Source organism: Pristiophorus japonicus, chromosome 12, assembly GCF_044704955.1.
Source record: "Pristiophorus japonicus isolate sPriJap1 chromosome 12, sPriJap1.hap1, whole genome shotgun sequence".
NCBI classification, from domain to species: Eukaryota; Metazoa; Chordata; class Chondrichthyes; family Pristiophoridae; genus Pristiophorus; species Pristiophorus japonicus.
The window spans coordinates 35,084,716-35,107,803 of NC_091988.1; the positions used below are offsets into that span (position 1 = coordinate 35,084,716).

At 45.1% G+C, this 23,088-nt stretch overlaps 1 protein-coding gene across 1 annotated transcript in view; it reads right to left on the reverse strand.

Moving 5' to 3' along the window:
- Positions 1-23,088, reverse strand: part of cacna2d3a (calcium channel, voltage-dependent, alpha 2/delta subunit 3a) — a 1,147,786-nt gene that overhangs the window by 777,908 nt on the left and 346,790 nt on the right. The window lies entirely within an intron of this gene.

Sequence of the window (23,088 nt, forward strand, 5' to 3'; positions counted from 1 at the left end):
CTGAAAGAGAGGGTGATGAAGCTAACAGAGGAGGCAGTGATTGGGTTACAGTAAAAAGAAGCCATAAGAAAAGCAAGAACAGCAGATAACAGCATCAAGTAGATTCCAAACACTGGTTAACATGAGGTGTTACTCAAATAGGAAGGAAAAATTAGGAAAGCTTGTTGGAACAAGGGAAAAGGCTACGATGTGGAAAATGGAGGAATATAATAGTAGTAGCTGCAATAGTGATGCGTAGTTATTTTTATCTTAAGAATAAAGTTAAGAAGTAAATATTGAAGAGAGGGTATGTTGGTTGGGACTGACAGCAGAAGAGGAGCTGGTGGAGGTACTTCATGTTTTTTTTATTCGTTCCAGGATGTCACTGGCAAGGCCAGCATTTATTGCCCATCCCTAATTGACCTTGAGAAGGTGGTGGTGAGCCAACATCTTGAACCACTGCAGTCCTTGTGGTGAAGATACTCGCACAGTGTTGTTAGGGAGGGAGTTCCAGGATTTTGATCTTGTGACGATGAAGGAATGGCGGTATATTTCCAAGTCAGGATGGTGGGTAACTTGGAGGGAAACTTGGAGGAGATGGTGCTCCCATGCGTCTGCTGCCCTTGTCCTTCTAGGTGGTAGAGGTCACTGGTTTGGGAGGTGCTGCCAAAGAAGCCGTGGTGAGTTGCTGCTATGCATCTTATAGATGGTACACACTGCAGCCACGGCGCGTCGGTATTGGAAGGAATGAATGTTGAAGATGGTGGCTGGGGTGCCAATAAAGTTGGCTGCTTTGTCCTGGATGGTGTTGAGCTTCTTGAATGTTGTTGGAGCTGCACTCATCCAGGCAAGTGGAGATTATTCTTGTAATGTCTGTAAGCTTGTAATGTTTGTAGCTCCACACTGTAGATGTGGACATATTGTGTACTGCAAGTGCAGGGTTAATAATAAACAGAACCAGGCAGATTTCCGGAGACTTCCGAGAGAGCTGCCTGCCATGTTAGGAAGCTGTGTGTGCTGTGCTCTGTGAATATATCACATTTGGCGACGGAAGATGGGATTTTTCGGATGATTTAAAGCTTAAATTTTGTTGGTGAAGGATTCAGCCAGCCGACAGAGAGACTTTGGAAGTTTCTGACTTTGGGAAAAAAAAGCTACAAAATCCGAGGTAAAATACAGCACACGTGTGAACAGCTAGAGATCAAAATGGCAGGTGTATTGGGATATTTGGGTGAATATAGACATGACCGGGAGCGTCTTAAAGCATATGTGGATCGGCTAGAAATGTATTTCATTGCAAATAACATAATCGAAGTTCCAGACAATGCAGTCCAGAACCGGGCTGTGTTGGAACATAAGAGAGCGATCTTCTTATCGGAGGTAGGTCCGGCATTATATGACACTCTTGTAAATCTGCTTGTGCCTGACGAACCAAAGGACACAACGCTTAAAGAGATATTAATGAAGCTGGAGCAGCACTATAACCCCAAACCATTAGAAATTGCTGAAAGCTATCATTTCGGGATTCAGAATCAAAAGACTGATAAAAGTATCAGAGATTACATTGTTGCATTAAAGAAGCTATCGAAGCACTGTAATTTTGGAAACTTTCAAAACCGAGCATTACGGGATCATTTTGTTTGTGGGGTGAAAAATGATACGATCAGAAGGAAGTTATTGACGACGGATGACTTGACTTTTGAGATTGCTCGTCAGACAGCGAGGTCGATGGACATGGCCGAACAATATTCCTGAGAATTAAATAATAATTACGGTCATCAATCAACCGAGGTAAATCACCTGCAGGTTCAAGTAAACGACGGGCATGGCCGAAAGTCTCAGAAACTGGAAATTCTACCAGAGCATCGAAGTCATGTTATAGGTGCCTGGGACAACACATTGCTCAAAGTTGTCTATACGTGAAGGCAGAGTGTTTCTTCTGCAGAAAGACTGGGCATTTTGTGAAGGCATGCCAACTGAAGGGTAAACCAGTTTTTAAAGCTATGAGTCCAGCGTTCAAAGCTATGAGTAGAAATCCAAAGAGACTACATAGCATGGAAGAACAACAACAGAACGAGGAGAGGTTAGAGTTACACGTCATCAGAAGCACGAGGTTAACGGACAGCGATTTGGAAAGCATCAAAATCCACATAGATGTTGCGAGATTCAAGATACCAATGGAAATTGACACAGGTGCCTCCGTGAGTGTCGTACCGGAGTCACTGTACCTCGGCAAATCGCGTGATTTTCAACTGGAGACATCCAAGATAGAGCTGCGAGGCTACTCGGGAGAGAAAATTCCTGTAGTAGGTCGTATCACCGTACCGGTGAAATATAAAGATCAATTTCAGAACCTGCCTCTAATAGTAGTGAAAGGAGACAAGCCTTACTAGGAAGAAATTGGTTGAGCTCACTGAAGTTGGATTGGGGTAAGATTTTCTGTGTGGAAGTGAGATTTTCATCAACGGATGAGGTTATCAAGCAGTATCCGAAGGTGTTCTGCGAAACAGGCAGTCCGATCCAAGGCTTCAAGGCGAGTGTCAGGGTACAGAAGGACATTAGATCGGTTTACTACAAGCCATGTTCCATACCATATGCACTCAAGGAGAACGTTGAACAAGAACTCAAAAGACTAGAGACTGAGAACATTATTTGTAAGATAGATCGATGTAATTGGGCTACACCCATTGTTGTTGTACCTAAGTCTGATGGCAAGGTAAGATTGTGTGGTGATTATAAAGTAACCGTAAACCAGGTTCTAGAGGGTAATGTCTCCAATACATTGCCGAATATAGAAGATTTGTTCACAACACAGACAGGTGGTCAGATCTTCTCAAAACTGGATCTTACGAATGCCTACTTACAGCTTGAACTAGATGAGGAGTCCAAGTCATGTTTGACTATAAATACTCATCTAGGCCTATATCAATTTAATAGGCTACCGTTTGGAGTGTCTTCCGCCCCTGCCATATTCCAAGGGGTGATGAACCAGATTTTGCAAGGTATTGAAGGGGTAGTATGTTATTTGGATGCCATACTAATTTCAACACCAAATAGGCAAATTCATAATAACATATTGAATGAAGTCCTCAAACAGCTAGAGAAGCACAGAGTACGAGTGTCTGCTCGTAAGTGTGAGTTATTTAAAAACTCAGTGGAGTACTTAGTGTATAGAGTAGACAAAGATGGTTTACATCCAACCATGGAAAAATTGGATGCAATTAGAAATGCACCCACTCCCAGGAATGTCACTGAACTTCGTTCATTCTTGGGTCTTTTGAACTATTATGGGAAGTTCCTACCAAAGTTGGCTATAGTATTACATCCATTGAATGAACTTTTGAAAAAACAGGTCCATTGGAAGTGGTCAAAAGAATGCGATACAGCATTCAAGGAGTGTAAAAGCAAATTGGTAGAGAGCACCATGTTAGTTCACTATGACATATCTAAGGAGATTAAGGTAGCATGTGATGCTTCTCCATATGGAGTTGGGGCAGTAATCTCTCATGTATTAAGAAGTGGGGAGGAGAGACCAATTGCTTTTGCTTCACGCACTCAGTGCCAGTGAGAGCAATTATGCGCAAATTGAAAGGGAAGCTTTGGCATTAATTTTTGGGGTCAAGAAGTTTCACAAATACTTGTATGGTCGTAGTTTACTATCGTTACGGACCATAAGCCCCTAACAGCAATCCTCCATCCAAAGTCCCCAGTTCCAACATTAGCTGCAGCCCGAATGCAGAGATGGGCTTTGATTTTGTCAGCATATACATATGCTATTGAATACAGACGATCAGCTGATCACAGTAATGCTGATGCAATGTCTAGATTGCCTTCCCCATCACAAGTATTACCCGATAGGGAAGAAGTGTTTTATTTTTCATGCATTGATGAACTGCCAGTCACAGCTGAAGAGATTGGTAGAGCAACCAAACGTGACCCAGTGATGTCAAAGGTGTATGATTATATTGCAAATGGATGGCCAAACCAGGTAACAGACAAAGATACACATCCATTCTTCATTCATAGGAATGAATTATCAGTCGTTAAAGATTGTATCATGTGGGGTGCAAGAGTGGTTATACCAAGTAAATTCAGGTCCAAATTATTAGGAGACCTCCATGACCAACACCTGGGAATGTGCTTATCCAAGAGTTTTGCACGCAGTTATTTATGGTGGCCAGGTCTTGAAAAAGATATAGAGTACATCGTGAGTCAGTGTACAACATGTCAATCGGTAAGCAAGCAACCACCACCAGTACCATTACAGCCATGGAAATGGCCTCCCAGGATGTGGCAAAGGCTACATATTGGTTTTGCTGAGTTAGAAGGACAACAATTGTTCATTGTGATTGGTAGCCATTCGAAGTGGGTTGAGGTGTTTCCAATGTGGAAAATAACAACAAGTAAAGCATTGGACATTTTAAGAAAATTATTTTCTTCATTTGGCCTCCCTGAAGAAATTGTTTCGGATAATGGACCACAATTTCCTTCAGAAGAATTTACACAATTCACGAGCAAAAATGGTGTGAAAGATACCAAGGTTCCACCATACCATCCTGCTTCAAATGGTGCAGCAGAGCGCACTATACAAATTGTAAAACGTGCCCTCATAAAACAAATGTTAGATCGAAATCCAAGGAAATGACAGTTGTCATTGGATCACAAATTGGCTAATTTTTTGATTACATATCAAAATACTCCTCATACAACTACTGGTAGAACACCAGCAGAGTTGTTTCTCAAACGTTGTTAAAGCCAAATTTGGCACAGTCCGTAGAAGAGACACAATTAAGACAGAAAGAGAATCATGATAAAGGTAGAGTAAAAGAGAGAAGTGTGAAATTAAACCAGAAGATGAGAGTGAAGAACCATCATAATAAATGGTTAAAGTGGTTACCAGGAAGAGTGGTGAAGATATATGATCCTCGCACATATTTGGTAAAGATGTTTGATAATGGACAGGTTAGGTTTGTTCATGTTGATCATATTTTACCTACAGACATGGAAGGAGTTGAAGGTGGGAATGATTCAATTATTTCTGACTCATCAGATAGTTTTGATATACCAGTAGCAAATCCTAAATCCAATGTACTAGAAACAAATCCAGGAGAGAATCAGAATGAAAGTCTGAGTCCGAGTCAGGAAAACAAAGAGCCTGAAGTTAGAGTGAGTTCAAATGAAAATCAAGGAAATTCTGTGGAGGAAAACATTCCTCAGGATGAGCCTCGAATGAGTGTGAAATCGACACATGTTTGGAAGGTTCTGTTTGAGAGCGAAGGTATCCTCTTCGAAACAGAAAACAAGTGGTAAAGTTAAATTTGTAAATAAGGAAAAAAAAAAGTTTATATCCTGTGTTATGTATAAACATGAAAGTTATGTATGATGTTTGTTATGATGGCTTCTTCATTAAGGAGGGAGAAGTGTAATGTCTGGAAGCTTGTAATGTTTGTAGCTCCACACTGTGGATGTGAACATATTGTGTACTGCAAGTGCAGGGTTAATAATAAACAGAACCAGGCAGATTTCCGGAGACTTCCGAGAGAGCTGCCTGTCATGTTAGGAAGCTGTGTGTGCTGTGCTCTGTGAATATATCATAATTCTATCCTGACTTCTGCCTTGTAGATGGTGGAAAGGCTTTGGGGTGTCAGGAGTTGAGACACTCGCCGCAGAATACTCAGCCTCTGATCCGCTCTTGATGCCACAGTGTTTATGTGACTGATCCAGTTAAGTTTCCGGTCAATGATGACCCCCAGGATAGTGATGGTGGAAGATTCGATGATGGTAATGTGTTGAATATCATGGGGAATTGGTTAGACTCTCGCATGATGGAGATAGTCATTGCCTGGCACCTGTGTGGCGCGAATGTTACTTGCCACTTATCAGCCCAAGCCTGAATGTCGTCCAGGTCTTGCTGCATGTGGGTATGGACTGCTTCATTTTCTGAGGAGTTGTGAATGGAACTTAACACTGTGCAATCATCAGCAAACATCCCCACTTCTGACCTGGAAGGAATGTCATTGATGGAGCAGCTGAAGATGATTGGGCCTAGAATACTATCCTGAGAAACTCCTGCAGTGATGCCCTGGGGCTGGGATGATTGACCTCCAACAAGCACAACCATGTTCCTTTGTGCTAGGTATGATTCCAGCCAGTGAAAAGTTCGCCCCCGGATTCCCATTGACTTCAAATTTAATAGGGCTCCTTAATGCCACACTCGGTCAAATGCTGCCTTGATGTCAAGGGCAGTCACTCTCACCTCACCTCTGGAATTCAGCTCTTTTGTCCATGTTTGGACCAAGGCTCTACTGTGGTCTAGAGCGAGTGGTCCTGGCGGAACCCAAACTGAGCATCGGTGAGCAGGTTATTGGTGAGTAAGTGTTGCTTGATAGCATTGTTTACAATGCCTTACATCACTTGGTCTTTGGTCGTTGCCACAAACTCCGTTCCGCAGCCACCAACTCCATTCCTCTCCCAAGCATCTGTCTGATGCTGAAATAGTCTGTTCCCAAAGTTGGTGGCATATCTGACCCTGAAATGAGCTTCAAACCACATATCTGCGGCATAACTAAAACTGCCTATTTCCACCTCCGTTACATTGCCCGTTTCCTCCCCTGCCTCCATTCATCTGCTGCTGAAAACCTCATCCATGCTTTTCTTACCTCTAGAGTTGACTATTCCAACATACTCCTGGCTAGCCTCCCACATTCTACCCTACGTAAACTTGAGGTCATCCAAAACCCGGCTGCCCGTGTCGTAACTCTCACCAAAACCCATTCATCCATAGCCCTATGCTCACTGACCTACACTGTCTCCCAATTAAGCAACACCTCGATTTTAAAATTCTCATCCTTGTTTTCAAACCCCTCCATGGCCTTGCCCCTTCCTATGTGTGTCAGCTGTGGCTCAGTTGGTAGCACCCATGCCTTGGAGTCAGAAGGTTATGAATTCAAGTCCCACTCCAGAGACTTGAACACAAAATCTCGGCCAATACACTATAATTCTGAGGGAGTCCTGCACTGTTGGCGGTACCATCTTTCAAATGAGACATTAAACCGAGGCCCCGTCTGCTCTTTCAAAGAAGAGCAGGGGAGTTATCCCTGGTGTCCTGGCCAATATTTATCCCTCAATCAACATAACAAACACAGATTATCTGGTCATTATCACATTGCTGTTGTGGATCCATCACAGACCCAATCCACGTCTGGACCGGGATCAAGTAGGGCTGTGTCATCGCCCCAACCCTCTTCTCATTTTTCCTCGCTGCCATGCTCCACCTCACAGTCGACAAGTTCCCCGCTGGAGTTGAACTAAACTACAGAACCAGTGGGAACCTGTTCAACCTTCGCCGTCTTCAGGCCAGGTCCAAGACCACCCCACCCTCTGTCGTCGAACTACAGTACGCGGACAACGCCTGCGTCTGCGCACTTACAGAGGCTGCACTCCAGGACATAGTCGACGTATTTACTGAGGTGTATGAAAGCATGGGCCTTATGCTAAACATCAGTAAGACAAAGGTCCTCAGCAGCCTGTCCTCGCCGCACAGCACTGCCCCCCAGTCATCAAGATTCACAGCGCGGCCCTGGACAATGTGGACCATTTCCCATATCTCGGGAGCCTCCTATCAACAAGAGCAGGCATTGACGACGAGATCCAACACCGCCTCCAGTGCGCCAGTGCAACCTTCGGACGCCTAAGGAAAAGAGTGTTTGAAGACCAGGCCCTCAAAACTACCACCAAGCTTATGGTCTACAAGGCTGTAGTAATACCCGCCCCCCTGTATGGCTCAGAAACATGGACCATGTACAGTAGACACTTCAAATCGCTGGAAAAATATCACCAACGATGTCTCCGCAAGATCCTACAAATCCCCTGGGAGGACAGACGCACCAACGTTAGCGTCCTCGACCAGGTCAACATCCCCGGCATTGAAGCACTGATCACATTCGATCAGCTCCGCTGGGCAGGCCACATAGTTTGCATGCCAAACATGAGACTCCCAAAGCAAGCGCTCTACTCAGAACTCCTTCATGGCAAACGAGCCAAAGATGGGCAGCAGAAACATTACACGGACACCCTCAAAGCCTCCTTGATAAAGTGCAACATCCCTACTAACACCTGGGAGTCCCTGGCCAAAGACCGCCCTAAGTGGAGGAAGTGCATCTGAGTACCTCGAGTCTCATCGTCGAGTGCATGCAGAAATCAAGCGCAGGCTGCGGAAAGAGCGTGCGGAAAACCAGTCCTACCTATCCCTTCCCTCAATGACTATCTGTCCCACCTGTGACAGAGAATGTGGTTCTTGTATTGGACTGTACAGCCACCTAAGAACTCATACTAAGAGTGGAAGCCTACATTACAACAATGACTACACTACAAAATTACTTAATTGGCTACAAAGCACTTTGGGATACCCGGCGGTCATGAACAGCACAATATAAATGCAAGTCTTTCTTATTTTTCCTTTTTCTTTGGAGTGGAATAGAGAATTGGGAAGTCAAATGGTTGCTCGTAAAAAAGAAAGACTTGAATTTATATAGCGCCTTTCACAACCACCGGATGTCTCAAAGCGCTTTACAGCCAATGAAGTACTTTTGGAGTGTAATCACTGTTGTAATGTGGGAGACGGGCAGCCAATTTGCGCACAGCAAGCTCCCACAAACAGTAATGTGATAATGATCAGATAATCTGTTTTTTTTTGTTATGTTGATTGAAGGATAAATATTGGCCAGGACACCGGAGATAACTCCCTGCTCTTCTTAGAAATAGTGCCACAGGATCTTTTACGTCCATTTGAGAGAGCAGAAGGAGCCGCGGTTTAACGTCTCATCCGAATGACAGAAGTGAAAATTTTGTTGTGCATTTTAACCACATAACATTTCCAAATAAAGACAGCAGTGTCTGGAAAAAGTCTGCTGAGCACCAATCAAAATTCTAGATATGAATAAACATGGGATTAGGTGGTTGCACCTGAAGCTATATAAAATAACATATCCTTGCTAAATCATCTCCAATTATCTTGGTTATTACTGAATCATTAAGCTGGCATGAATTTGCATTTCTTTATTTTTTTTTCTGCCCCTTAAACGCACAATGTTATGTCATCTTATCCATGAGGCATAATTCCCGCTCACTTGACTACATGTCCACTAAACTGCTGACCATACAACTTTTCCTCCTCATCCTCATTCTAACCGCTGTTGTAAATGGTTCGTTCTTCTCAGGTACTGTCCCCATTCCTTTCACTGCTAGTATCATTGCCTCCCCACCCTTCTCCACCAAAAAAAAATAATCTTCTACCCCACGTGCTTGCAGCAAAAACATTAGCCAAAGTCAAAACTGACATCCTCTGTGACTTTAACTGTGGTGTGTTGTCCTTCTTTGTCCTCCTCAGTCTCTCTGCAGTCTCTGACACAGTCAATCACACCATCTTGCATTTTCTCCATTCACTAGCTCTGTGAAATTGCCCTTGCTTGGCTCTAGTCTCATCTGTTCAATCATAGCCAGAACATCTCCAGCAATATCTTCTTTTCCTGTCCCTATATAATTACCTCCAGAGTCTGCCAAGGATCTATACTTGGCCCCCTGCACTTCCACATTTATATGCTGCACTTTGGCGACATCATCCACAGACATGGTTTCACCTTCCAACTGTACACTGACAACATGCAGCTCTACTTCTCTACCATCTCTCTTGATCCCTACAGACTTTATACTGTCAGATTGCTTGTCCAATCCAATCTTGGATGAGTCAAAAATTCCTCCAGCTACCATTGGTAAGGCCAAACCAAGGCCTCCACCACAAACTCCAGACTACCGACTGCATCACTTTCAACAGCAACAACTTCGGCTTATATAGCACCTTTAACATAGCAAAATGTCCCAAGGCGCTTATTTGTGTTACAAGACACAACAAATAAGTTTAACACTGAGCCACATGAGAAGAAATTACAGCAATTGACCAAAAGCTTGGTCAAAGAGGCAGGTTTTAAGGAGCATCTTAAAGGAAGAAGGCGAGGTAGAGAGGTGGAGAGATTTACGGAGGGAGTTCCAGAGCTTAGGGCCCAGGCAGCTGAAGGCACGGCCACCAATATTTGAGCAGTTATAATCAGGGATGCTCAAGAGGGCAGAATTTGAGGAGCGCAGACATCTCATGGGGTTGTGAGGCTGAAAGAGATTTCAGAGATAAGGAGGGGCGAGGCCATGGAAGGATTTGTAAACAAGGATGAGGATTTTGAAATCAAGGTGTTGCTTAAGCGGCAGCCAATGTAGGTCAGCGAGCACAGGGGTGATGGGTGAACGGGACTTGGTGTGAGTTAGGACATGGGCTGCCGAGTTTTGGATGACCTCAAGTTTACGTAGGGTAGAATGTGGGGGGCCAGCCAGGAGTGCGTTGGAGTAAAGTCTAAAGATAACAAAGGCATGGATAAGTATTTCAGCAGCAATTAGCTGAGGCAGGGGCGGAGACGGGCAATGTTACGGAGGTGGGAATAGGCGGTTTTAGTTATGCCGCGAATATGTGGCTGAAAGCTCATTTCAGGGTCAAATATGACGCCTAGGTTGCGAACAGTCTGGTTCAGCCTCAGATAGATGCTGGGGAGAGTGGCTAGGGAACTCAGTTTGTGGTGGGGACCAAAGAAAATGGCTTCGATCTTACAATATTTAATTGGGGAACATTTCTGCTCATCCAGTACTGGATGTCAGACAAGCAGTCTAACAATTTAGAGACCATGGAGGGGTCGAGAGAAGTGGTGGAGAGGTAGAACTGGATGTCTTCAGCTTACATGTGGAAACTGACTCCGTGTTTTCGGATGATACCCCAAGGGGCAGCATATAGATGAGAAATAGGAGCGGGCCAAGGATAGATCCTTGGGAGCCACCAGAGGTAGCAATGTGGGAGTGGGAAGAGAAGCCATTGCAGGAGATTTTCTGGCTATAATTAGATAGATAAGAATGGAAGCAGGTGAGTGTAGTCCCACTGGAAGATGGTGGAGAGGCGCTGAAGGAGGATGGAATGGTCAACTGTGTCAAAGGCTGCAGGCAGGTTGAGGAGGACGAGGAGGGATAGTTTACCTTTGTCACAGTCACAAAGGATGCCATTTGACTTTCCCAGTCACTGTCTCCAGCTAAGCCAGATTGTTCGCATCCTCCACATCCTATTCAAACCCGAGTTAAGTTTGCAATTTCATATCCCTTCTATCATAACCACAGGAGCAGGAGCGGGAGGATCGAGAGGCCCATAAAAGTGCGAGGCCGTCGGAGCAGCCACAGGAGCAGGGACAAAAAGTTAAAAAAATCAAAATCGAAGTATGACATCACAGCCAAGTGTGTAAGTGATTGGCTGGTGGATTAGTGAGTATTTTTCTTTTTCTTTTTCCTTTCAGTAAGAAACCTTTGGCATTGTTGTAAGTAGCATCTGTCAGTAAATATATGTGATCTTTATTATCTAAGGAGAGACAGTTATTTAAATCGGCTGTTTGCTGAGTCATGGGTGGGTGTGTTGGTGCTAAGGTTTAGAGTTTAGTTTTACTTGATAGTTGCGAGTGTAACTGGAGGGATGGCAGGGCAGCTCAATCCCATGGATTGCATATCCTGTGGCATGTGGGAAGTCCCGGATGCTTCATGCAGCCGGGGCGACCATGTGTGCAGGAGGTGTCTCCAGCTGCACCAACTCGAGCTACGTTCTGGAGCTTGAGCGGCAGCTGGAGTCACTGTGGTGCATCCGTGAGACTGAGAGCAACGTGGGGCCCAATTTTCCCCAATCCCTTTTTACGGCGCACTTACCTTAAATGCCACGACTTTGCACACTGGAAATGGCGCCGAGTCTCCGGTGTCCCAGCGTGGCGTAGCTAGTGAAGTGGGGGGGCGGAGTAACAGGCCAGCACAGAAAGCACTGCCGGCAGTTGCGCGCATGCGCAGTGAAGTCTGCGCGCATGCTCCTGCCCTCCCAGCGTGTCCTGCTGGCTGTGCGCAGGATCCGACACTCACAGCCCCTATCCCCGGCCGAAGGGACGCCCCGATCTTCGCCGCACCCTATTCCCGGCCGAGTGGCCTCCCGCACCTGCCAGCTGGCCCGCTGACTGCCCGGGCCGAGGTAGGACTTCAGTTTTATTTTTTATTTATTGATGGTTGTGCTTGAGAGTTTTGATTGGGGAAGGGGGGGGAGGAGGAAAGTCTTTTGGGGGGGTAGAAAGAGTGTTTTGATGGGGGGGCAGGAACTTTAAAAAAAAAAAAAAATTGGTTTCTGGTATAAAGGTAGGACTCCTATTTTGTATTTGTTACTGATTAATTGCTTATTACTTTTTGGCCTTTGTTTAGTGCTTTGTAAGTCTTGGTGCAGGTCCTCAGCTTCCTTCTATGTTTTATTTGTTACTGAATGCTTATTTTTGTGCTTTGTAAGTCTTGGTGCTTTAAATGTACTAACCTGCGCCGAATTCTTAACTGCCTACGAGGTTTTTCAGAGCTGGCCACATACGCTGACCTAAGTCGATTTGGACTAAGTTTTAGCTGGCCAAAGTGGCATAAATGGCCAAAACTGGCATAGGTGTCTGGGAACACCCCCTTTTGAAAAAAAACTGAACTAAAAAAAATCGTACCTAACTGACTTACTCTGGAGCAAATTTTTGGGGGAAAATGACTTTTTTAAACTTACGCCAGAAAAAACAACTTACTCCAAAAATATTGATGCAAGTCATGGCCAAAATTGGACCTGTGGATAGCACGTTTCTAGAGGCGGTCACCCCACAGCTTAAGAGTGTGCAGGCAGATTGTGATTGGGTGACCCCTGGACAGAAGAGGTGGACTAGGCAGGTAGTGCAGTAGTCCCGAGTCCATCTCATTCTCCAACAGGTACTCTGTTCTGAGTACCAGTGGGAGCTATGATGACTCCGGGGAGTGCAGCCAGAGCCAAGTCCACGGCACCACGGGTGGCTCAGCTGCACAGGGGGGAGGAAAAAGAATGGAAGAGCTATAGTGGTAGGGGGTTCGCTAGTCAGGGGAGCAGACAGGCGTTTGTGCGGCCACAGACGTGACTCCAGGATGGTATGTTGCCTCCCTATTGCCAGGGTCAAGGATGTCACTGAGCGGCTGCAGGGCATTCTGGGGGGAGGGGGTGAACAGCCAGAGGTCATGGTCCACATCGGTACCAATGACATAGGTAGGAAGAGGGATGAGGTCCTGCAGGCAGAGTTTAGGGAGCTAGGAGAGAGATTAAAAAGCAGGACCTCAAAGTTAGTAATCTCAGGATTGCTCCCAGTGCCACAAGCTAGTGAGTACAGAAATAGGCGGATAGAGCAGATGAATACGTAGCTAGAGAAGGGTACTTGACAATCCGGAAGGACAGACGGAAAGGAAAAGGAGGTGGGGTAACTCTATTGATAAAGGATGGAATCACTGCAATAGTAAGAAACGATATTGGCTCAAATGATGAAGGTGTTGAAACAGTTTGGCTGGAAATAAGGAACAATAAGGGGAAAAAGTCACTGGCGGGCGTAATATATAGGCCACGCTAACAGTAGCAACTCTGTTGGCCGGAGCATAAACCAGGAAATAGTGGGGGCTTGTAAAAAGGCAACAGCAATAATCATAGGTGATTTTAACCTCCATATTGATTGGACAAATCAAATTGGTCAGGGTAGCCTTGAGGAGAAGTTCATAGAGTGCATAAGGGATGGGTTCCTCGAGCTGTGTGTAACGGAACCAACCGGGGGGGCAGGCTATCTTAGATCTGGTCCTGTGTAATGAAACAGGATTAATAAACAATCTCCGAGTAAAGGATCCCCTCGGAATGAGTGACCATAACATGATTGAATTTCAAATTCAGGTGGAAGGTGAGAAAGTTGGATCTCTAACCAGCGTACTATGCTTAAATAAAGGAGACTATGAAGGCATGAGGGCAGAGTTGGGTAAAGTGGACTGGGAAAATAGATTAAAGTGTAGAACGGTTGATGAACAGTGGTGTACATTTAAGGAGATATTTCACAACTCTCAAGAAAAATATATTCCAGTGAAGAGGAAAGGGTATAAGAGAAAAGATAGCCATCTGTGGCTAACTAAGGAAGTTAAGGACGGTATCCAATTAAAAACAAGGGCATACAAAGTGGCCAAGACTATGGGAGCACAGAAGACAGGGAAGCTTTTAAAAGCCAGCAAAGAGCGACTAAAAAAATGATTAAGGGAAGATACACTATGAAAGTAAACTAGCAAAAAATATAAAAACAGATAGCAAGAGTTTCTATAGGAATATAAAAAGGAAAATAGTGGATAAAGTAAATGTTGGTCCCTCAGAGGACGAGACCAGGGAATTAGTAATGGGGAACATGGAGATGGCAGGAACGCTGAACAAATATTTTGTATCAGTCTTTACGGTAGAGGACACTAACAATATTCTGACAGTGGATAGTCAAGGAGCTATAGGGGGGGAGGAACTTAACACAACCACAATCACTAAGGAAGATAATGGGACTAAAGGCAGATAAATCCCCTGGACCTGATGGCTTGCATCCTTGGGACTTAAGTGAAGTAGTGGCAGGGATAGTGGATGCATTGGTTGTAATTTACCAAAATTCCCTGGATTCTGGGGAGGTCCCAGCAGATTGGAAAACTGCAAATGTAATGCCCCTATTTAAAAAGGAGGCAGACAAAAAGCAGGAAACTATATACTAGTTAGCCTAACATCTGTGGTTGGGAAAATGTTGGAATCCATTATTAAAGAAGCAGTAGCAGGACATTTGCAAAAGCAAAATTCGGTCAGGCAGAGTCAGCATGGAATTGTAAAGGGGAAGTCATGTTTGACAAATTTGCTGGAATTCTTTGAGGATATAACAAATAGGGTGGATGAAGGGGAACCAGTGGATGTGGTGTATTTGGACTTCCAGAATGCATTTGACAAGGTGCCACATAAAAGGTTACTGCACAAGATAAAAGTTCACAGGGTTGGGGGTAATATATTCTCATGGATAGAGGATTGGCTAACTAACAGAAAACAGAGAGTCAGGATAAATGGTTCATTCTCTGGTTGGGTGCCGCAGGGATCAGTGCTGGGATCCCAACTATTTACAATCTATACTAACGACTTGGAAGAAGGGACTGAGTGTAAAGTAGCCAAGTTTGCTCACGATTACAAAAATTGGAGGAAAAGCAGTGTTTGGTGAGCACACAAAAATCTGCAAAAGGACATAGACAGGCTAAGTGAGTGGGCAAAAATTTGGCAGATGGAGTATAATGTTGGAAAGTGTGAGGTCATGCACTTTGGCAGAAAAAAATCAAAGAGCAAGTTATTATTTAAATAGAGAAAGATTGCAAAGTGCCGTGGTACAGCGGAACCTGGGGAAACTTGTGCATGAAACGCAAAAGGATAGTATGTAGGTATAGCAAGAGATCAGGAACGTCAATGATATCTTGGTCTTTATTGCAAAGGGAATGGAGTATAAAAGCAGGGAAGTCTTTCTACAGTTATATAAGGTATTGGTGAGGCAATACCTGGAATACTGCATGTAGTTTTGGTTTCCATATTTATGAAAGGATATACTTGCTTTGGAGGCAGTTCAGAGAAGGTTCACTAGGTTGATTCCGGGGATGAGGGGGTTGACTTATGAGGAAAGATTGAATAGGTTGGGCCTCTACTCATTGGAATTCAGAAGAATGAGAGGTGATCTTAACGAAACGTATAAGATTATGAGGGGGCTTGACAAGGTGGATGCAGAGTGGATGTTTCCACATATGTGGCAGACTACAACTAGAGGGCATAATCTTAGAATAAGGGGCCGCCCATTTAAAACAGAGATGAGGAGAAATCTCTCAGAGGGTCGTAAATCTATGGAATTTGCTGCGTCAGAGAGCTGTGGAAGCTGGGACATTGAATAAATTTAAGACAGAAATAAATAGTTTCTTAAACGATAAGGGGATAAGGGGTTATGGGGAGCGGGCGGGGAAATGGAGCTAAGTCCATGATCAGATCAGCCATGATCTTATTGAATGGCGGAGCAGGCTCGAGGGGCCATATGGCCTACTCTTGCTCCTATTTCTTATGTTCTCATGTTCTTATGTTCTTTTAAAAGAATGCCTAATACCACCTTCATAATATCGCCCATCTCCGCCCCTGCCTTAACCCATCTGCTGCTGAAACTCTTATCCATGCCTTTGTCACCTCCAGTCTTTACTATCACAAAGCTCTGCTGGTTGCATCTTCCACCATCCGTAAACTCCTACTCATCGAAAAATCTGCTGCTTATATCCTATCCCACACCAACTCTTACTCACCCATCACCCTTGTCCTCACTGAGCTACATTGGCTCCTAGCCCTGCAATACTTCATTATTGTGTTTAAATCCCTTCATGCCGCACCCCTCCCTATCACTGTAACCTGCTCCATTCCTCCGTCATTCTTCTTGTGCATTCCCTTCCTTTCACCCCACCAATGGCAGCCGATGCCCTCCTTAAAACCCACCACTTTGACCATTTTGGTGGCTGCTTCTAATATCTCCTTCAGTTGCTCAGCATTAATTTTTCCCTTGTGTCAGTGAAGTGCCTTGGGACTTTTTTCTATGTTAAATTTGGTTATTAGATACATGTTGTTTTTGTTATTTGTTGTTGTTGTTGGTCCCTGCCCTTTATTTCTACTGCTATTGCATTGCCTTTTAGGCACAATTTATTAAACAGGAAAAAGCATGGTCCAAAGGAGTAAAAAGAAAGAATGACTTGCATTTATAAAGTGCCTTTCACGACCACCAGATGTCACAAAGCAATTTACAGCCAATGAAGTACTTTCTGAAGTGTAATCACAATTGTAATATAGAAAAGGCGGCAGCCAATTTGTGCACAGCAAGCTCCCACAAACAGCAATGACCAAATAAAGACCCTGAAATTACGGTTTGGCCTTCCCGCAGGCATCTTAGAGAAAAAATCCGCACTTACCTTAAGCTGCTGCCCACGTCCGCACTTCCGAGTCTGTGGCCTCCTTCGCCAGCCAGTCGCAGCGCGTGCACGTGGGGACGTGCGCAGTGTTGGAACTGGCGTCACATGCCTCTGGGCAACCAATCAGGTAAGGTATCATAGTAATAGGAGTTCCGCAGGGTCCTAAACTCCTATTACTATGATTGTGATAGACCCAAAACACCCAAAATACAGCCCCAAACACTCAAAACAGTAATAAAAAATAGAAAATAATTACACTACATTCATTTAAATTAAAGTTATTAATGTCTTAAAAAAATAATTTCCCGATTTTTAAAAAAGTTTTTTAAAAAATAAACTTACCATTGTGGGGAGGGTTTTAAATGATATTATATGTTTTAATAACTTCATTTTTAGATGTTTTTGTGTGTTTTAAAACACTTGTGCCTGTAAAGGTAGGCTATGCACCTGCTTTTTCGGGTGCAAGAATTTTGAGGACATTTGTAAGCGTAAATATCGGATATTTACACTTACAAGTGTCCTCGCTCCCGATCTGGCTACGATCTGTCAAGCCAGAAACTTGACAGATCAGAGATGCTGGTTTCCAGCGCATGCACATTGCGCGCTGGAAACCGGCATTTTCGAGGCCTTCCCGGGTCCATAGGAACTCTGTACGGACCCGGGGAGGCCAGAATTTTAGGGCCAATATGTTTAACGATGTTGAGTAATAAAACTGTACAAAAGTAATAAAGACTCTCAAAAGATAATCTTAACTACTTCACAATGTTGTTCTATATAATCTGTGAAGAATCTTATATTAAAACTCATCAAATATTTAATATTCAAACTAGAGCTGTCAAGCAAGTTAAAAATTAATTGCAATTAATCTTGTGATTAAAATTTTTAATCACAGATAATCTTGATTTTAATTGCATATTTAATTGATGCAATTACTGCATCCATCTCATTCAAGTTTGTTTTATTACTAATGCTATTGTTATCATCATCCATAAAACAACACAGCATGAAAAACCCTGTTTTCTTATTTCTGGATTCATATTGTTGGGCCCTCTGTATAGTTTCATATTTATTTACGCAGAATTATACTTTGGTTCCAATGAGGTCACACAAAAGTTGTTTGAATATAAAACACAACATTAGCCATATAAAATAAAACAGGTGTATTGTGTTGATAGACTCTGTGTTCTTAAAATGAATGCTGCAGTCAATACAGGTCACGCTGCAGATCACTGGGTTTATTTGATGGGGCAGGGAAAGTAAATAGTTGCAGTCAACATAACTGGTGTTTTATTGGAGACAGGGAGCTGCAACACATCTTTTAAGATTGGCTTGTGCTTGTAAGAAACACACACAAGTACAGTTTGTTATGTATTTAACCCCTTGTAACATGTATTACACTACCACCAGAGGGCCTATCTGTTGGAGTCCCAAGGGATCCCAGCATCCCTTGGGAGCATGGTATAGAAGCAGGCCTCCCACGAGGTACCTGCACTCTGGAATCGCATTAAAGGAGCTAAGGTCACACTTGCTCATTGTACACATTACAAATACTTTGTGGCCAACAAGCTGGAAGGGGGCGAGAACGCTGCCAAATGAAGGACGATCCTCCTAGCTGTCTGTGGGGCAACAACCTATGGCCTCATGAAGAATCTCCTAACTCCAGCAAAACCAACAAAGAAATTCTATGAAGAATTGTGTACGCTGATCCGGGAGCACATAAATCCTAAGGAAAGCGTTTTGATGGCGAGATATCGGTTCTACACGTGTCAACAATCAGAGGGTCAGGAAGTGGAGAGCTATGTCGCCGAACTAAGGCGCCTCGCAGGACATTGTGAATTTGGGGGATTCCTGGAACAAATGCTCAGAGACTTTTTGTACTGGGTGAAATTGGCCATGAGACAATTCTTCGCAAGCTGTTGACTGTAGAAACTCCGAACCTAAGTAAAGCCATAACGACAGCCCAGGCATTTATGTCCACCAGCGACAACACCAAACAGATTCCGCAGGGTAAAGAAGTTTCGGCCAGTATTGTGCATAAAGTAACGTCGGTTTTGAGCAGAAATATACATGGCCTCTCTAGATACTGAGGTGAGGGAGATGGGTTAGAAGGGTCTCCCCAGACACAGGAGTGTGAGAGAAGGGTTAGAGGGACCTCTCAGATACAGCAGTGTGAGAGAGGGGTTAGAGGGACCTCCCAGATACAGGATTGGTAGAGAGGGGTTAGAGGGACCTCCCCAGATATAGGAGTGTGCGAAAGGGGTTAGAGGGACCTCCCCAAACACAGGAGTGTGAGAGAGGGGTTAGAGGGACCTCCCAGATACAGGAGTGTGCGACAGGGGTTAGAGGGACCTCCCAGATACAGGAGTGTGCGACAGGGGTTAGAGGGACCTCCCCAGACACGCCGTCTGCTGCTGCATGACCTCAGATGACCCAGAGTCCACAATCAATCGTTAATGCAAGGCAGTTAACACCTTGTTGGCGCTGTGGAGGTGATCATCGGCCCCATCAATGCTGCTTCAAGCACTATGCGTGCAACGGTTGCAGAACAATGGGACACCTCCAGCGAATGTGCAGGCGAGCTGCAAACCCTGCAAACCACCACGTTGCAGAGGAAAATCGATACACTGGGGATCAGGCTGAATTGGAGACTCATACCGAGGAGACAGAAGTGTACGGGGTACACACATTCAATCCGAAATGTCCACCAATAATGCTGAAAGTTGAACTGAACGGAACTCCAGTATCTATGGAATTGGATACGGGTGCGAGTCAGTCCATAATGAGTAAAAAGGCCTTCGACAGGCTGTGGGGCAAAAAGGCATACAGGCCCAAGCTCAGCCCCATTCACACCAAACTAAGGACTTACACCAAGGAACTAATCTCTGTAATTGGCAATGCAGAAGTCAAAGTCTCCTATGACGGAGCAGTACATGAACTCCCGCTGTGGATTGTGCCAGGGGATGGCCCCACATTGTTTGGCAGAAGCTGGCTGGGAAACATCCGCTGGAACTGGGACGACATCCAAGCACTTTCGTCCGTCGACGACACCTCATGTGCCCAGGTTCTGAGCAAGTTCCCATCGTTGTTTTAGCCAGGCATTGGAAGCTTCTCGGGGGCGAAAGTGCAGATTCATTTGGTTCCTGGTACGCGACCCATTCACCACAAGGCACGGGCGGTACCGTACATGATGCATGAGAAAGTAGAAATTGAGCTGGACAGGCTGCAGCGAAAAGGCATCATCGCGCCGGTGGAATTCAATGAGTGGGCTAGTCCAATTGCCCCGGTACTTAAACAGGATGGCACGGTTAGAATTTGTGGAGACTATAAAGTAACGATTAACCATTTTTCGCTGCAGGACCAGTACCCGCTACCCAAGGCAGACGACCTATTTGCGACCCTGGCTGGAGGGAACACATTCACCAAGCTGGACCTGATCTCAGCCTACATCATGCAGGAGCTGGAGGAGTCTTCGAAAGGCCTCACCTGTATCAACACGCACAAAGGTCTGTTCATCTATAACAGGTGCCCGTTCGGGATTCGGTCGGCAACGACAATCTTTCAATGGAACATGGAGAGCCTGCTAAAGTCGGTTCCTCGCACTGTGGTTTTCCAGGACGACATACTGGTTACAGGTTGGGACACCATTGAGCACTTGAAGAATCTGGAAGAGGTTTTTAGTCGGTTGGATCACATGGGGCTCAGGTTGAAACGCTCGAAGTGTGTTTTCTTGGCGCAGGAGGTCGAGTTCTTGGGAAGAAGAATCGCAGCAGACGGCATCAGACCCATCGACGCCAAGACGGAGGCCATCAAGAACATGACGGAGCTACGGTCGTTCCTGGGACTCCTTAACTATTTTGGTAATTTCCTACCTGGGTTAAGCACCCTGTTGAGAACCCCTACATGCGCTACTACCCAAGGGAGACAACTGGGTATGGGGGAATTCACAAGAGGCTGCCTTTAAGAAAGCCAGAAATCTGTTGTGTTGAAACAAACTGCTTGTCCTGTATAACCCTTGTAAAAGATTAGTGTTAGCATGCGATGCGTCGTCATACGGGGTCGGGTGTGTGTTATAACAGGCTAACAAATCGGGGATCTTGCAGCCAGTCGCGTATGCGTCCAGGAGTTTGTCCAAGGCCAAAACGGCCTACAGCATGATTGAAAAAGAGGCTCTGGCGTGCGTTTACCGGATTTTAAAAAATGCACCAGTACATATTTGGCCTCAAGTTTGAGTTTGAAACTGATCACAAGCCGCTCATATCGTTGTTCTCTGAGAGCAAAGGGATCAACACCAATGCCTCTGCCTGCATCCAAAGATGGGCGCTCATGCTGTTGGCATACAACAGACTGGGCACAGAGAACTGCGCAGATGCTCTTAATAGGCGGCCATTGCCCACCACCGGGGTGGAAATGGCACAGCCAGCGGACTTGCTCATGGTCATGGAGGCATTCGAGAACGAAAAGTCCCCCGTTACGGCCTGCCAGATCAGGACCTGGACCAGCCAGGATCTTTTACTGTCCTTGGTAAAAAAAAAACTGTGTCCTCCATGGGAGCTGGTCCGGTGTTCCAGCGGAGCGCAGAAGGCGAAAAAGCCGTTCCACAGGTGCAAAGATGAAATGTCCCCGCAGGCGGACTCTCTCTTGTGGGGCAATTGCATGGTCTTGCCCAAGAAAGGCAGAGATACGTTCATTTGTGAACTGCACAGCACCCACCCGGGCATTGTAATGATGAAAGCCATAGCCAGATCCCATGTGTGGTGGCCCAGCATCGACTCAGATTTAGAGTCATGCGTGCGCTAGTGCAACACTTGCTCTCAGCTGAGCAATGCACCCAGAGAGGTACCGCTAAGTTTGTGGTTGTGGCCCTCCAAACCGTGGTCAAGGATCCACATGGACTATGCAGGCCCATTTCTAGGCAAAATGTTTTTGGTTGTAGTGGACTCTTACTTAAAATGGATTGAATGTGCGATAATGTTTGTAAGCACGCCCACGGCCACTATTGAAAGCCTACGAGCCATGTTTGCCACGCACGGCTTGCCCGGTGTCCTAGTCAGCAACAATGGGCCGTGCTTTACCAGTATGGAATTCAAGGAATTCATGACCCGCAATGGGATCAAACACGTCACATCTGCCCTGTTCAAGCCCACATCTAACGGCCAGGCAGAACGGGCAGTTCAGGCCATCAAGCAAAGCTTGAAATGCGTGTCGGAAGGCTCCCTGCAGACCTGGCTGTCCCGAGTGCTGCTCAGCTACCGTACTAGATCCCACTCACTCACTGGGGTTCCCCCCAGCTGAGCTGCTCATGAAAAGGGCACTAAAAACAAGGCTCTGTCTTGTCCACCCTGATCTCCATGATCACGTGGAGGGCAGTCAGCATCAACAAAGCATGTACCATGACCGCGCAAATTTGTCACGCGATATTGAGATCAATGATCCTGTGTTTGTGCTCAATTATGGACATGGTCCCAAATGGCTCGCTGGCATGGTCATATCCAAATAAGGGAATAGGTTGTTTCAGGTCAAATTGGCCAATGGACAAACGCACAGAAAACACTTGGACCAAATCAGATTGCGGTTCACCAACAGTTATGAACAACCCGAAGAAGACACCACTAACTTTGACGCTCCAACACACACACAAGTGGCAACTGACATCATGTTTGACCACGAAGCCGAACTCACCATCCCCAGTAGCCCAGCAAGGCCGGCTGCCCAACAGCCCAGTGAAGAACTAACCAACTCACCCACACCCACATTTGTACCGAGACGATCGACGAGGGAGCGAAAAGTCCCAGATCGTCTCACCTTGTAAATAAATGTAATGTTAACTTCACGAGGGAGTGATGTTATGTATTTAACCCCTTGTAACCTGTATTACACTACCACCAGAGGACCTACCTGTTGTAGTCCCAAGGGATCCCAGCATCCCTTGGGAGCACGGTATATAAGCAGCCACCCACGAGGTACCTGCACTCTGGAGTCGCATTAAAGGAGCTAAGGTCACACTTGCTCATTGTTCACAGTGCTCAGTTTCATCCTTTATTATGAGCATAACACAGGTAGCAGGCATAAATGACCTGAATTGCAAAAATCATTGTTTAAAAAGTTTAAACTTTTCTATGTTTGCACTACCTTGTTTTCAGTTTGTTTTAAGCTTACTTGGTCTGCTGCAGCTCTAGAAAAAAATGGAAATCAGGACTGGGA